The 14,957-nt window shown below is 43.0% G+C and overlaps 1 protein-coding gene across 11 annotated transcripts in view; it reads right to left on the reverse strand.

The window, feature by feature from the left end:
* hspg2 (heparan sulfate proteoglycan 2) overlaps positions 1-14,957 on the reverse strand; it is an 85,245-nt gene that overhangs the window by 64,257 nt on the left and 6,031 nt on the right. The window lies entirely within an intron of this gene.

Raw genomic sequence — 14,957 nt, forward strand, 5'->3', positions numbered from 1 at the left:
GCCCTCTCGACATTCGTGATGTCTTTTCAGATATATCCTGCCACTGCAGGGTGATGTAGCAGAGTGAAATGGACAAGATGTTAAAAGAGTATAATGCCAAATAGCAGCAGAAGATCCAGAAATCTCTCTCTCATGAAAACCTGATGCCTTTGCTACCCATAATGCAACTTCACCACCAACATGCTTGGTAGGAGTTCTGGGCGTGCCACGCTGGTAGTGGTAAACGTTGTCTGGAGATGCAGAGGTCTGGTAAGCCGACTTCTTTCCAACTCTACACACTCAGATCTTTTTTCTTTTCTTTTTCATTTTCAAACTAGTAGCCTTCAGCACCGACCAACGCTACCTCAAATGACATCATCTGAATGCTCCCTCTGGAGCCACATAAGGCGTTCATTCATTATTTTTTTTCCACATTTGCAGCAGTACTCCACAAGACCTGTAAACAGATTTTGATGTGTAAACATCGACGATGGTAAAGGTCAAAGTAAATCCCTCTTCACTTTAAAAAGCATCCAATTCTTGGAAATTCAAACCCACTGCTCATTGATATGATCAAACAAATTCACCAAAAACATATAAGATTGTCTTTAGCGCTGTCATATCGGCTCCATCTCTTCCTGTGAAATGCAACCAGATTCAAAACCTCTCTGTGGAAAGCGAGCACCGTCTCCGGGTCGCCAGCCTCTGCCACACAAACTCACTCTGTTAAAGGAGGCACTGCAAAATAATAAGCAGCCAGCCTGTATGGACTTGTGTATGTGTTGCAGCAACACAGGGTGAAAGGGGATGTTTGAGCTACAATTAAAGTAAAAAAAAAAAAAAGAGAGAAAAAAAAAAGTAATTTGTCTTGAGATTTTTTTTTCTTTCTCGCTTTGCTGAGATCAAAGGAGACGAAGGGCGGGCAAATAAATCCCAACCACGTACACACGTGTGCACTTGTACATACTTGCAGAGACCGCCCTACCACACCTACTTAAGACCAGACTTAGGTTTACTTTGGCCAGCGTCACTGAACCAAATGGTGGGCAATTGCTGCACAACAGCTACGTGGAGAAAGAAAATGAAACCGTCAGCGCAAACCAAAAAGAAGAGGACACATTCATTGATTCATTTTTCCGAACTCTACATGCGTCCGACTCAGCTCCGAATGGCACAATTTGCAAACTGGGGGTGAGTCACCGTGATGTATTTCAGGCCAAAGGTCACAGCCTGGCGACACCACGACCAGACGGGGAGCAGAGATCGCGAGCACAGTGTGAAACCAGACACCCGAGGTCAACGCTGGCCAAAATGCTATCTCTCTGATGGGCTTTTTTCAGCCTCGGTGATAGCAGGACCACAAGACTTTGAATGTGTATGAAGAACAGTACGTCTAAAGAGTCTCTTCATTCATGTTTCTTTAGAGATTTTAGAAGTTTAAAAGAAACAAAAAGGAATTTATATTTTTGCTGCCTGAGCATGGGTATTCCCAAACTAAATATTCTTCAGGCTACTTTACAAGAAGCAAAGAGAGTTTTTAAAAGCTTGACTGTACTTCGTTTTCACTGTGGGTGGGATAATAGAGCGTGAACACATTCCAGCCCAAAACATCCACTGGCGTGAAGTCCCAGCTGACACCCTCAGAAGCCCCCGTCATTTCAATTATCACCCCGACAGGGGCCCCAGCAGGACCCTGCGTCAACAGACCACCTAGAATCAAGCCCAGAGTTCACCCAGTGGTGGAGCCTTAAGCCCCCCACCATCAATAAACCTAAGCGCTGAAACCACACCCCTGTATTTACACATGCAGGTATTAAGGCATTTAAGCATACACACGTGGACGGTTGCATGCATGTGCAACAACACTGGGAACATGCTTTGTTAACCAGCGCACAGTTATCAGCCTACTACTGGAGCAAGGACTGAAACTATTCTGTTTTAATGGGGCTCCGTGGTTTGTAGGGAGAGGCGATTTATTGGACTGGAGGTTTAGCCCTTAAAAACTACTGTGGCTCTTATTGTGAGAAAAACACCCCAGTGAACATTTATACTCTACTGACGAAGACAAGGCAGCGCTCAAATGTTCAACTCCCAGCACACACGGAAAAAGAGAGTCAAAATGGTAAGTGGAATTGGAAAAACAAAATCGTATCCAATCTCACCTGAGCCACATGTCTCATCAAACATAAACAGCGTGAGAGTAAATCATAGGGCCTATAAATAGCGCCTGTTTCCGGTAACATTTCTTGCGAGTGACCTGCCGGGTGGAGGGAACGGAGTTGGCCAGCTCCAGTTCCGCCAGACGACAGCTGACAGGCGAGGAGCTGGGGCTGGTCGCAGCCCAGAGGGGAAGAGCAGCCCCGGCTCGGCCGGCGCCCCGGCCTGTTTATTTATAACAGAAAGAAGCCCCTTTGAAAGCGCTGCTGTGTCATTTAAGATGTCTGCTTTCCTTCCCTCATGGACTCGAAGGGATCAGGGATCGGAGGCGTCCTAATATTAAGCTCAGGCTGCAATAAAGCAGCACCTCCGGACGAGGAGCGACTTTGGACGAAAATGCTGATAGCGGCATGCTAACATGACAACACTAACATGCTGATGTTTGGCGGCCAATGTTCACCACGTTGACCATCTTTTTAAAGAGCGTGTTAGCATGCGAACTTTAGCCAGTTAGCACGGAAAATAAAGCGAGACAGGTGGAAATGTCTTAGTGGTGGTATGTGGTTATAGAAATTGGTGAAAGGTTAAGGAATCATCTAAGTTATATCCTGATGGGGAGATAAGAATCCCAAACCAATTTTAATGTTAATCTATCCAATAGTTGTTGAGCCAGTTGCTGCTTGAGGAAAATCCAGGGGATTCCCAAAGGCATTAGGATTCATCTTCTGCGGACCATGAATATCTGTACCAAATGGTAACCCATCTAACAATTGTGAGCAAAGTTCAATAACAACCAAAAACAATCATAAACTTGAAAGGCAGGCGAACGCCTCCAGTACATCAGTAGGCTTCATCCCCTGGGGGTCGGGAATGACTGCTCAAAATATCAAGTCAAAATTGCAGACTAACATAACCGTCCTTAGAGGCATGCTGCAAGCGTGGTTAAAAATGATGTGAAAAAAAAATGTTTTTCCCCGACAGATTTATCTGAGTTGATTTGGCACGGCAGCCTGAGAAAGGGGGCAGCAGCAGTCGTTTGATGGCTACCACTTGCGGCAGCGCAAGTGGTAGATTTACTGTTCCCGCATTTTCTCTCTCTCACATTCTCGCCTCAGGACCAACAAATCGGACACCACCTGTTGACTTGGCCCACACTCGCACAGTCCCACATAATCATCGGCCATAACTGGCCCATTCTGTCAACTCTCATCCCCCTGCTGTGTATCATAAGCGATTAGTTCATCATTACACCGTGTGGGAAAAGTAGGCTAAGTAGAAGAAATCTTTCTAAGTATGCAGCTTATGCAACCATTTATGAAACAAACTGGACATTTGGAGTGGCAGGGCACGGTACGTAAAGCTTTCCACTGAGGCGCAGAAATGAAATTTTCATCTTAACAATAATGAAGGTTGATTTGTTACAGAATAGAAAAGTCTCTAGGTCCTTTGACCAGGAAGAGAAAAACCTTCCAGGCGTCCTGGCTGGAGGGATTAATTCCATGTTGGTTAAACCACTTTCCACCAGTTCCCAAGGTCATGGTATCTGGGATGGCGATCTCACAATTAACTGGGGTTTGGCAGGATACCACTGTGAAGCTTTTGGAAAGCAAAGCAGGTCCAACAAGTTGAGCGTCTCAGACCCGGGGTTTTGAACGGTCCTAGTTTGGTAACCCAAGATGCACTTTGAGCTTATTATAACATCACAACAAAACCTGCTGTTAACTGAACGGAACACCAGCTGCACATCAAAGACTTTCTTCTATTTTTCCCACAACTTCATTTTTTCAATAGTACTCTCTCTTAGCTCTGCCAAGATTTAAGTCCACAGAAAGTGACGGACTCTGAGAGTGAAAATATTCTGTCTCATAGCTGTTTATGCCATTAACATAAACACAATGGGGATGCAGCAGAAAAGATGCCCCTGCTCCTCTCCAGATGTTCTGAACTGAGCAGCGCACAAGACACTGTAGTCTGATGTTGACTAAATCATCAAAGGGGAGGAAGGAGAAGAGGTATTCAGAGGTTATCCTCGTCTTTCAAGAGCCCACACTCCTTCCTCCCCATTGGAAATTACCTGACAGCTGTTTTTTGCTAACCTGTGTGCACCATGGGAAAGTCAAAGTGGGAGTAAACAAGAACATCGTAGGAGAAATCAGATCTAGCCTCAGAAGAGCACAAAATACCCGTGGGCTACAAGAAAAGGTCAACTTTCATCAAGGCCCCTACAGAAAAGCATGAAACGGTTTCTCTCTTTAACAATTCAAATAACCCGATTATTTTAAAATATCCATGCGAACCTCATGGGGTAAGTGCTCTTAGTCAACGAGGACAGAAGGAAATCTGAGACATATTTACATGACGCAAACCCATTGACAACGGACACTTGGCACTGGAAGATCATCTGATAGTACAGCATGAAAAGACGTCTGACTCATTTTTGTCTTCAGGCATAAACAACAGCATTCACTATTGCTGTACTTTTTTAAATTCTAATAATGCTTGGAAAGATGCTCCTCCCTTCGGATTAAGGTTGAAATCACTAAGTCAGGGAGCGAATCCCAGGTTGACGGATCGAGTTGTTGACTAAATGAGTCTTTCATGTTAATCTCCACATCAATTGGCCCCTACAGTAATATCTCATATAAAAGTTTAAAAGCTATTAATCGCAAAGACTTACAGTGCTATAGAAAAGGGCATCTTATAGGTGGACCATCTGGGCCCTGACAGTACACTCGCTCATCTTTCCCTCGAAGATAAAGTTCCCGTATGTCCAACAGAAACATTGTAAAGTACTATGGCCGAGGCCTCGTTTTTGAAGTGGTCACAGTTATGGGTGATTACAAATAACACTATTATGATATGCCCTCAGCTGTTGTCACATTACATACGGTATGTGTTGGCAGAACAATGCCACGAATTCCACAGCAAGAAATACAAAGCCATTTTTTTTTTAAATTTGCCATTATGGTTTCAAATGCCAGCATTCTTTTCGAGTCATCTGCACTTGTTTTGTTGGATTTCATTCAAAAAACAAGGCTGGGAAGAGTACACTGACTGCACCTCTTGGGAGGACTAGTGAAGGAGGAAAAATGAATCTCCAGAGGCAGGTCTGCCGCAGCTGCTGGTGCCTTAAGTAATCCCGATACAAAACTCTGCTCTCATCTCAATTATGGAAAGTGGTGCGCATGCATGTTAACAAAACCGACAGTTCTCAAAGGTTGCCCCTGATCCAACAGTGACTTAATGCAGCATGTCAGCGAGAAAGAATGAAATGTAGAGAGGTCACGTGGAATCCATGTCAGATTCCCATGCATTCAGACGGGCGATCGTACGAGGAGAACAGAGGTGGAATTCCCTGGTGAGATAAAAATACCTCAGGGGCTGCGTAGCTGCAGGTGTTATTACACCCTCCTCCAGAGGCCCTGCAGCCCGAGAGGTTGCTGCACATAACAGGGGGTACGGTCTAGTGAGGCGACATCTCAAACATCAAAACGGATACTTTAACGAGACAGGAGTAACCTATCACCTGTCATATACAATGTTTAAAAGGACGTCGCTAAATCACAGCAGATTTTACAGAGCTTCCAGCTATTGTGCTTATGTTCAAAACAGACAAGCGCTCAATGGTTGTTGTGAAGTAATCTGATTTTTGTCTTTGGCAGGCACTTTCAAAGACGCTTTTGTGTGAGGCTCTTCCCAGTGTAAAACTCTACACATGCATTTTCCAGATCTATCCCCGGGGGGTTCAGTACAGTAGGCAGTCTGCTGCTGTGGTTGGCGAGCCCCTCACCTCCCCATTTGAGGTTTGGCCAGGACAAGAACCAATAAACACTGAAGAAAGCCATGTTTCAGAACAAGCTCTGGGTGGAAACAGGAGCAGCCAACTGTTTCTCAGCAAGCTGGCACACCCACATCTTCACAGCACATGAAAAGTGGCTCAAGTGTGAAGATTTCAAACAGTAGAAAGACACATGCACCCTCGACCCTGTGAGAACGGGATTTAGTTTGGAAGACGTGAAAAAACTGTTTTCCGCTTCTCCTTCATTCAACTTTGGCTTCCAGAATAGTGTGATGTTTAATGACCAAAAATAGACAAGAATGTTTTGAAGCAAATCCGCCCACACTCTGGTTAGCAGAGATGTGACCTTAAGCTTCAGCCTAACAAGGGACTTTCCTGCAGGTTGTCTCCTATGTTTGGCGAAGGAAGTCATTTATTTTCCCCAATCCAGGGATCAAGGCAAATCTTTACCACCCTCCAAAAAGCTTTACTCCTCTAACGACAACCTGAAGCACAGAAATGTGAGCATTCCTGGAGCCAATTATTGGTTTTGGTATGTGAGAGGGGATCAGGTACCCACTTTGTCGGCAGAAAATGCCTTCACTCTGATTGGCTCTCATCTTCTTGATTCAGACTCCCTCTGTCACCCCTTGACAAAGGATCAAGGGGCCGGACATTTGCAAAGAACCGGATTATCTCCAGGAGGCTGGTTGAAGGAGAAGGATCTTGGGAATCCGAGTGATGTGAAGGTTGGATTTCGCTAGGTGTAAGGCACTTTTGTTTTGGCTGGTCAGAGAAGCCCCAACCCTATAAACAGGATTAGTTTACCTGTGTGACTCGGGGTAAAAACTGCCCCCAACATTGGGTTTAATTTGGTAGGACAGAAGCAGTCATTCCCTTGGATTAATCACTTGACATTTTTAACAAGATTTGGCAGCTGTTGTTTTAACAGTTCAGCACTCGCACAAGAACTTAATTGCACTGTTGCAATGTCTCCAAGTTTAGAAACAAGTTTCGGCCAAAACCTACTGTAAGTCAGTCTCAGAGCAGACTTTGGATAAGCAAACGGAGAGAGTGCAGGATGAAGATATGGTTATGAACAAGGGTCGGGGGAAAAGCTGTTGGATGGGAGATAAACAGCAGTCCCGTCATTACTTCTGTCCAAGGTCAACAAGGGGCTTTACAAGAGCCTCTTGAGACGCCACTGACTTTTCCTGCATCATATACGGTGTTAATGGCCTGATATCCAGCACGGTACCATAGATACGTGCTAAAATATTCAAATGTTGTAACAAAGTCATGGGCATTTGTTAATTTTACAGCTTTATCCCTACATTTTCATTAAATGCTGACAGAATGAATAATGAACTGCTTTTGATGGTTATTCGTACATCATAGCTCATACTTATCATGTTTGATTTGAGATAAAATATTTCACTATGAGTCATGCTCAGAAGCTATGACTTTCTGAGTTCAGTAATTGACTGTATCAGCAGAATAACCTACTGTGGGTGTACAATATATTAACTCACCTAGACTGTGAATCTTCCTGTCTAGACTGTTACCCTGCAGGCATCATTCACCAGCCTATCGCATAGATTGAAACAGCCGGTTGTGATGTGGTTTAAAACGTAATGATTCACAGGTTGATTCAAGGAGGCAAATTATCCCCTTCTGAAACAAACAGAGTCATAAAATGAGTCACCAACTATCATAATTTAAAGCACATCTGGTTTAAATTTGATTAGCACACGGCAATGAATTAAGCCAGATCTGGAAATTAAAAACAGGTACAAAAAATCGTAAATCTGGACTGTAAATGCGACGCAAGAGCATTTCAGAAAGCCCGACAGCTGTCCCATATTCCCTGATAAACTTAGGAGAAGGAATTCCCCCAGACCGGACCACGCCTGTTAGATCTTACGCTTTGAGAGCCAGATAAAATCCCTAAGCTAAATTAAACACTTCCTCCACGAGATAGTCCCAAAAATATACCGCCTGCATGTTCAGCGCAAAGCAATACCTAAATGCAACTACAGTGTAAACCGACTTACTGTACATAAATAAATTAAATGAACAAACAAAAAAGATTCCAAATTAAAAAATAAGACCCATGTGTGCCATTAAATACATGTCGTTCCCTAAGTGACTGAATGGAATTACCCTATAATATTCTTTTATGTTTGTGTCTGGACTAATGAGTAATAATCCCATGTAGCTAATTGGAACCACAAACCATTATACCGCCACTCACTCACTCACAGACATTAACCCTGGAACCAGAGGCTTTTTTAACGATCCTTGTCCTGAGCTTTGTAAAAAATAAAAGCTTCCATTACGTTTAGCCAGGAGCAAGATATAAAAGCAGCAGTTGACCTGAAAAAAAAAGGCGGGTCAATTGACCAGACGACCTTATTCCATTAATTTCACTGTCATATTTGGTATGTTGCATTTGTAGTATGTTGGTATGTTTAAATGTGACGTTAAATGCCATAGCGCTCTTGAATTGTTTATTGTACCTGCAAGAAGCATCCCCAGCTTATTACGCTGTAAAACATTACCGTGGAACATCCGAAAGTATAACGGCGGTCATTATTTAACGCCACAATTTGCATTGGTCTGCATTCCTAGTGGAACCAATCTTTCTGACAAAACATGGGGGGGGGGGACTTTTAAATAGGCTACAATTGTAATCAGGACCATGTGGACTGTAGACTACCCTAAAGGATGTTTTTGTCATTTCGTTCTTTGAACACATGCTGCAGAGGTTACCATATAATTCACTTTAATAAGACTCCACGTATAAGTCATACGAAAAATTAGGAAGATGCATTTGGCTTCGTACCAAGTAACAATCCCAGGGGGCAACATCTCATCTGACAACCATAAACAAAGTCTGGGAGTATCTTCCTCCCGACAGTTGACAGACGAATTTCACCTGTCCTCATAATTCAACGACAGGCCTTAATTTGAAGGTGCGCTCACACCTACAAAGACATCTGTTTGCCAGGAGTTTATGCAATAATTTGAGAAAGCAGGAGGGCTAAACTGCCCATTCATTGGAAGCAGATGTGAAGGATCCATTTCCTACTATAATAAGATGTAATTATAGGCAAGAGGCCCTGTGTGCCCGTGTGAAAAAACGCCGAGCTCCGGTGGTTAATCAGCGAAGTTAACCCGTCAGGTATACGAGGCAGACGGCAGTGAAACTAACTGCAGTCTGCTCTGTACGTGATTTATCTCTGTGCTAATGGACAAGCCAGCACAAGTCAGTTTGTGACCTTTCAAGGCATAAGGAACAGAAAGAGGATAATTTAAGACTCAGCTTTCACCAGTGAGGTTACATCACGCCTTCTGACCTTGGTGACATTTCTTTACTGCAAAGAAAAAAATTGCTGTCTCAGCCAATGAGCAATGACAAAATCTCAATTTTTACATAAATAAAAGTTGTTGTAATAAAATCATTTATTTTGTTTCCTTTGCATTTTTTTTCAAGTGACCCTTATGGTATGCTGATTATCAAGCACTCATTCCTCAGCTCAGCTCCAAGTATTTCTGCCTACAGGGCTCATCCTGAATGAAGGCAGGATGAGCCATGACTATGCGATACTCCCCTTATTATACAATTTCTATGTTTGAAACATTTATGTCTGCAAAATATATACTGGTATTTTGCATACATGTAATGCACAGTTATTCCTTATTTTTAAATTGTTCAGGTGTTGTAGAGAGAGACAGCACAACAGCTAATGTTTGCCATTCCACCACCCTGTGGAAAAAAAAATCTGTTTCCAACACATTTTATAGTGCCAATCTGGTTTCAAATGCCAACTTCCATTGAGGTGTTTTTAACATTGAATGCAAGTACTGTGGATAGAGGGGATATACTCAATAGGGCTGTGCAAAGAAAGGTGCAACATATTATTTTCTCTTTTGAAATGTTTTTAAATGGGCCTTTGATTGAACAGGCACAGGAGACGTCTGCAGCAGGACAGGGATGTTAATAATGTTGAGACTGGGCCTATATGTTGCGCAGGTATGTGATATCAGACGGACAAGCTCCACCTCGGGGTTGCAGGAATATTTCTGACTAGTTCTAAGAGACGCAGCGCCCATGGCTGATCAGACCCTAATCTCTGCCTGTCTGGCCGGTCCTTTCTGAAAAAGAAATTGTGCTCCTGTTATCTCCCGCAAATCTTGTTTTCTATTACTCCTGCACAGGGGGAAAGCCCTGATGAAACAACAGAGACGAGAGTGGAGTTAACCATGTGCCCACAGGCAAAAACGGATGTCTGTGCCAGAGAATCTTACTGTAGTCTGCAGTCTGGTGTTCGTGCCAAACTCGTAGACCCCGCGTGCCCCTTATCTCCAGCCCTTGTACCCATGACAGGGTCATAATAGAGCCTCAGCAGGTGGAGCCTGCTGGGGAAGACAGGGCCTCTGCATCCTGGCACAGCTGAAAGAGTCTTCTCTATGTGCTCACGGTCCACATAAATCACACAGGCCCTCAGCTCAGTGGAAGAGCCATTTAATTACTCCTTTTAAAGCAATAATTGCCTGAACTTGGCTGGAAGTGCTGCCTGCATGAAGACCAACAGAAGAGCGAGGCCTTCAGTACATCAAGGGGAACCAAGAGCAGTAAATTTGATTAGCAAATCCGATACATTCTATCTCATTATCCTGAAAAGAGATCAGGAAAAGAAATCTGAAATTGGCTTCTGGTAGTCGAATTCAATCAAATAAAAAAAAAAACTATTAACGGCTGCAGTTCTCGTAACTCGGCCCTACATGATGTGTAAAAGTACTCTTAGTGGTAAAGCTACTTACTGTAAACTGTATATCTCAACTGAGGAATCCAAACAGTCATAGGGCAGATTTGTGATAGATACAGATTGAAGAACTAGGACGGTTTCAAACCAGCATATCCCCCCCCCCATTAGAAGTGTCTCCATGCCATCTCCGATCAAACAGTTAACTGCGACATTCAGGAGCACAAACAGTGCTTCGAGCTGAGTATTTAGATGACTCCTCATTTCTACGGAATCAACAGATGGTTAGGGCGGAGAGAAAATTATATACAGCCACTTTAGTCTAAACCCACAGAAATTCCCTTTGCCTTACCAACTGTGTTACAAGGCCAACCTTCAGATTCAATAGGCCTGCCAGGTACTGGGTAAAGTCTAGCATGCTGTCAAGCCTCTGGGCACATGATGGATGCTCAGCTACTTTAGTCAGCGGGGTGGCGAAGGAGTCTTTGTGTGTATTTTTGTTCAGTTGGCAATACTCTCCATACGTGAAGATAACATCTGAAATCCGTCACTCAGCTTCTTTCCTGAAGGAGATCTGGAACAGCTTCAATATTTAAAAAAAAAAAAGATCTGAAGACTCAGTGGTAGCATGGCGCTGTGATTTTAATCGAGAGAAGGGTCCACATTCCTCTCTTATCAATGCCTCAACTTTCAATACCAAAAAGTGGCTCTCCAGTGTGCTGCTGTTACACCTCTTTTCTGTTTAACAGACAAATACGTTGGAAGCCAGGCTGCAATGAAACACCATAGCAGCTGAAAGACACAAAAATAAAAACAACAAAAATGCAGAGGTTGAGCGGTGGTCTGGGAAACTGCTTCCTCGTGGAAGGAGCAGTCCAACCGTAGCTTAGCAACTGTAGCAGGCCTGTCGAGCTTTGGATCATACTCCACTTGAACGGGCCGTGTGAACGGGGTTGTAGTAAAAGTGACACTGGGTATGATAAGAGTTTCAAGGTGGTGCCTCTTTTAAAGCCTTTCCAAAAACCCGAAAAACAAAAGAGCAAAGATGCGAGGCAATGGGATGATGCGTCTGCTCGGACAGCTGCAACCGTTAGCCTGACATTTCGGCTAACTACCTAAATCAATCAATCATAGAATTGCTTTCAAGGCCAAGGAGTGTATACTCTATAACTTTAATTTGCAACACTAGTTGGGGAAAAACTTCACACTGTGAAGTATTTTCCCAATGAGTGGACGCCTGTACTGCGATCAGAATTTAGGCTAACATTAGCATCTCTATCCTGCCCTTTCTTGTAAATGGGGACAATGAGACTCCAGCAACATTAACGTTAACCAGGCTAACATTATATTAACAGCAACTTTATAACGTTACATTAACCATGCTACTGTTACATCCAGCTAATGGGACATAAACATTAGCCTGGCTAATTTTACATTAACCTTAACCCAGCTAATGTTGCATTAACCCAGTTAATGTTACATTAACCCAGCTAATGTTACATTAACCCAGCTAATGTTACAGTAACTTTAACCCAATGAATGTTACATTCATATTAACTCAGCTAATGTTAAACTAACCTAAACCCAGCTAATTTAACATTAGCCTTAACCCAGCTAATGTAACATTTACATTAATCAGCTAATGTTACATTAACAATAACCCAGCTAGTCTTACATTTGCAAAAAAAAAACACAGACTAACGCTCATCCTAAGGGCCTTTTTTTCTCTTGTAATGTTGAAATAAAAATAATAATTGAAATATATTGGGTGTAATTGAATATGTAAAATAGAAGCCAACCAGAGATATGTCAGATCTAAATAATGGTCTGAGCTTTCATTCTTTTTCTTATCATACATACGAATTAAAATGGAAAGAAATTGTTGACCGCCAGGGAGAAATGAGAAGCCTGCCTTTGTCTGAAATCACGGGCCGTGGCTCTTATGCCGTCATCGTTGTAAACTGCCTTTGTGCTGCACAGTAACTAGGGGAGGCAACGCTCAATTGGCGAGAGCTGCACCAGCAGCAACAGGTCATCGTAACATTAACATCGAGTGCTGTGTTGTATATTTTGACTTATTATAAGTCAAAGTAGTGTTTTGTTGCGTAGCTTCTGACGCAGGTAAAACAATCTAAGTCTCTGTGATTTGTCGTGAGTACTGTTTACTTTCCCATCAAACACACCTACGTGAATGAACCTGTGTGTTTAAATCAAAGACTTTTTTTTCCATTACAACACATTTTGGCTCATGGCATGGAACATGCATTTTCAAACCTGGACGGAACATAATTCAGACCAAGAGGTTCCACCGTGATGGAAATTCAAATATCACATCCGAGCGGAGAGAGAAAAATAAAAACAACGATGGCTCACACTATGGCATGATGAGGTCCAAGGGAATTCATTAATCTTAAGTTCTAGTGTGTCGCATGTCAAGTTTTAAGAAAAAACTTCTGTGCAGCTTTGCAACCACACTACATCTCACTGTCAAAACCTGTGATGAACGCCTCTATGTCTTAACTGCATGCAAGGACGAGGTTTTAAATAACAAGTGCTTGTTGTGATAAGACCAAAGATCGCGGGGGGGTTTTCCAATATAAACATATGCAGGAGAGAAAATAGATTTGAGATTTGAAAAGTGGGTATTGGGTTTGGGAAAACAACAAATACAGCGGGTTTCATGATTTAGGAAAACATGGAGCAGGACATCTGAACTGTAAGTAGGAAAGCCTGAATAAACGTTGCTTCAGGGCGAGTGCCGTCCTCTCGGCCTTTTGTCTCCTGTCCGTCGATAATTCCAGGTTTTCATTTCCCCGACAGGATGGTGACTCAGCAAGGGACAAAAGTTTCAGACCATCACGAGCCACCGCACCGAAACAACAGACTGCTCTTAAAACCTCTCAGCCGCAAACCAATTTGCTCTCAGAGGAGCTCTACAGACGTCTCGTCGTGGAGCTAATCACTTGTCCAAACCGACCTTCTGAAGCAACACAGGTGGTCAGGTGGGTGGAAATGAGTTCTCTACGGCGACAAGGATTTAAATAGTGGTTATCACTTGTTGACCGCGTGCAACGTGTCAGAGATCTGGATCGGCAGCGTAAAAAGATACGAGCAGAGAGTTGGGGGGGGGGGGAGAAAATTCCTCTGAGAACAAAAAAGTGTGTGAGCCTCTCACGAGCGTGTAGACGTGTGCATGAAAACAGAAAGAGTTGTTATGTCTCGTGGGGATGGCAGCTGACGTGATAACACACACCAGGCCGCTGCAGCTCTCCTCCCGTCTCTCCTGAGGGCCTCGGCAGCCTACGTACAGGAGAACCGAACTCTTCCATGGACCAGAAGTGATAGGGCACATCTATATATAGATGTATCTATATATAGATATATACATATATATATATATATATATATATATATATATACACACACATATATATATATACATATATACACACATATATATACATATATACACAAACATATATATATATATATATATATATATATATATATACACATATATACATATATACACACACATATATATATATATATGCATATATATATTATCGCTGCCTTCAGTGGCTGACATTTTACCTGCTGCTTTCCCAAGCAATAAGTCACTAGGTCAAACCTTCTTTTTTGTAACCCCCAACTGACCGTTAGCTACGTCCTGCCTATCCTGCTGCTATACAAGACTGTTCAATTCCTTCTATAATAAATCCTTGGCCGCTTTTACGCATTTCATTTCTTTGAGGTTACAAGAAACTGATGAGCGCAAACTTCCCCAAATCAAAGTGTTGCTACTCAGACTTTATTCGATTTTTGGGATCTTTTCACAGAATTCAGATTTTCCATAGTTAATTCATTAAAAAAAACCCTCTTGCTCGTCAGCCCTGGTGTTTAAACAACCAAAACCTTTTTAATTTGTGAAGTCACTGGCTCATTAGGCTCCTGTTGAGCGAGCTGCCGGCATTGCACTGAATTGAATTAAAGTGAGCAGAAAAGGGGCGAAGCCAACGTTTTCTCCCCGCGTTCACTTTTCCCTGAGCCGCCGCCGCCTGCACAATTCCACTTGGTCGACCTCCCCCTGCCAACATCGCGGGTTTTAACATCAGCTTAGGGGCGATTTCTGCAGGTTACAATAATGCCTCGCAGAGATGGAAGCGCTCTCCGTCTCGCAGGTAGAGACTTGTACAGTAAAAAGGAAGCGACAAGGCGGGGGCCGCTTAATCTGTGTTCAGGGCCCGAGAAGTCCTCGGCGCTGGTGAAAAACA

The sequence above is a fragment of the Scophthalmus maximus genome, chromosome 3 (genome assembly GCF_022379125.1).
Source record: "Scophthalmus maximus strain ysfricsl-2021 chromosome 3, ASM2237912v1, whole genome shotgun sequence".
In the NCBI taxonomy this organism is placed as follows: domain Eukaryota; kingdom Metazoa; phylum Chordata; class Actinopteri; order Pleuronectiformes; family Scophthalmidae; genus Scophthalmus; species Scophthalmus maximus.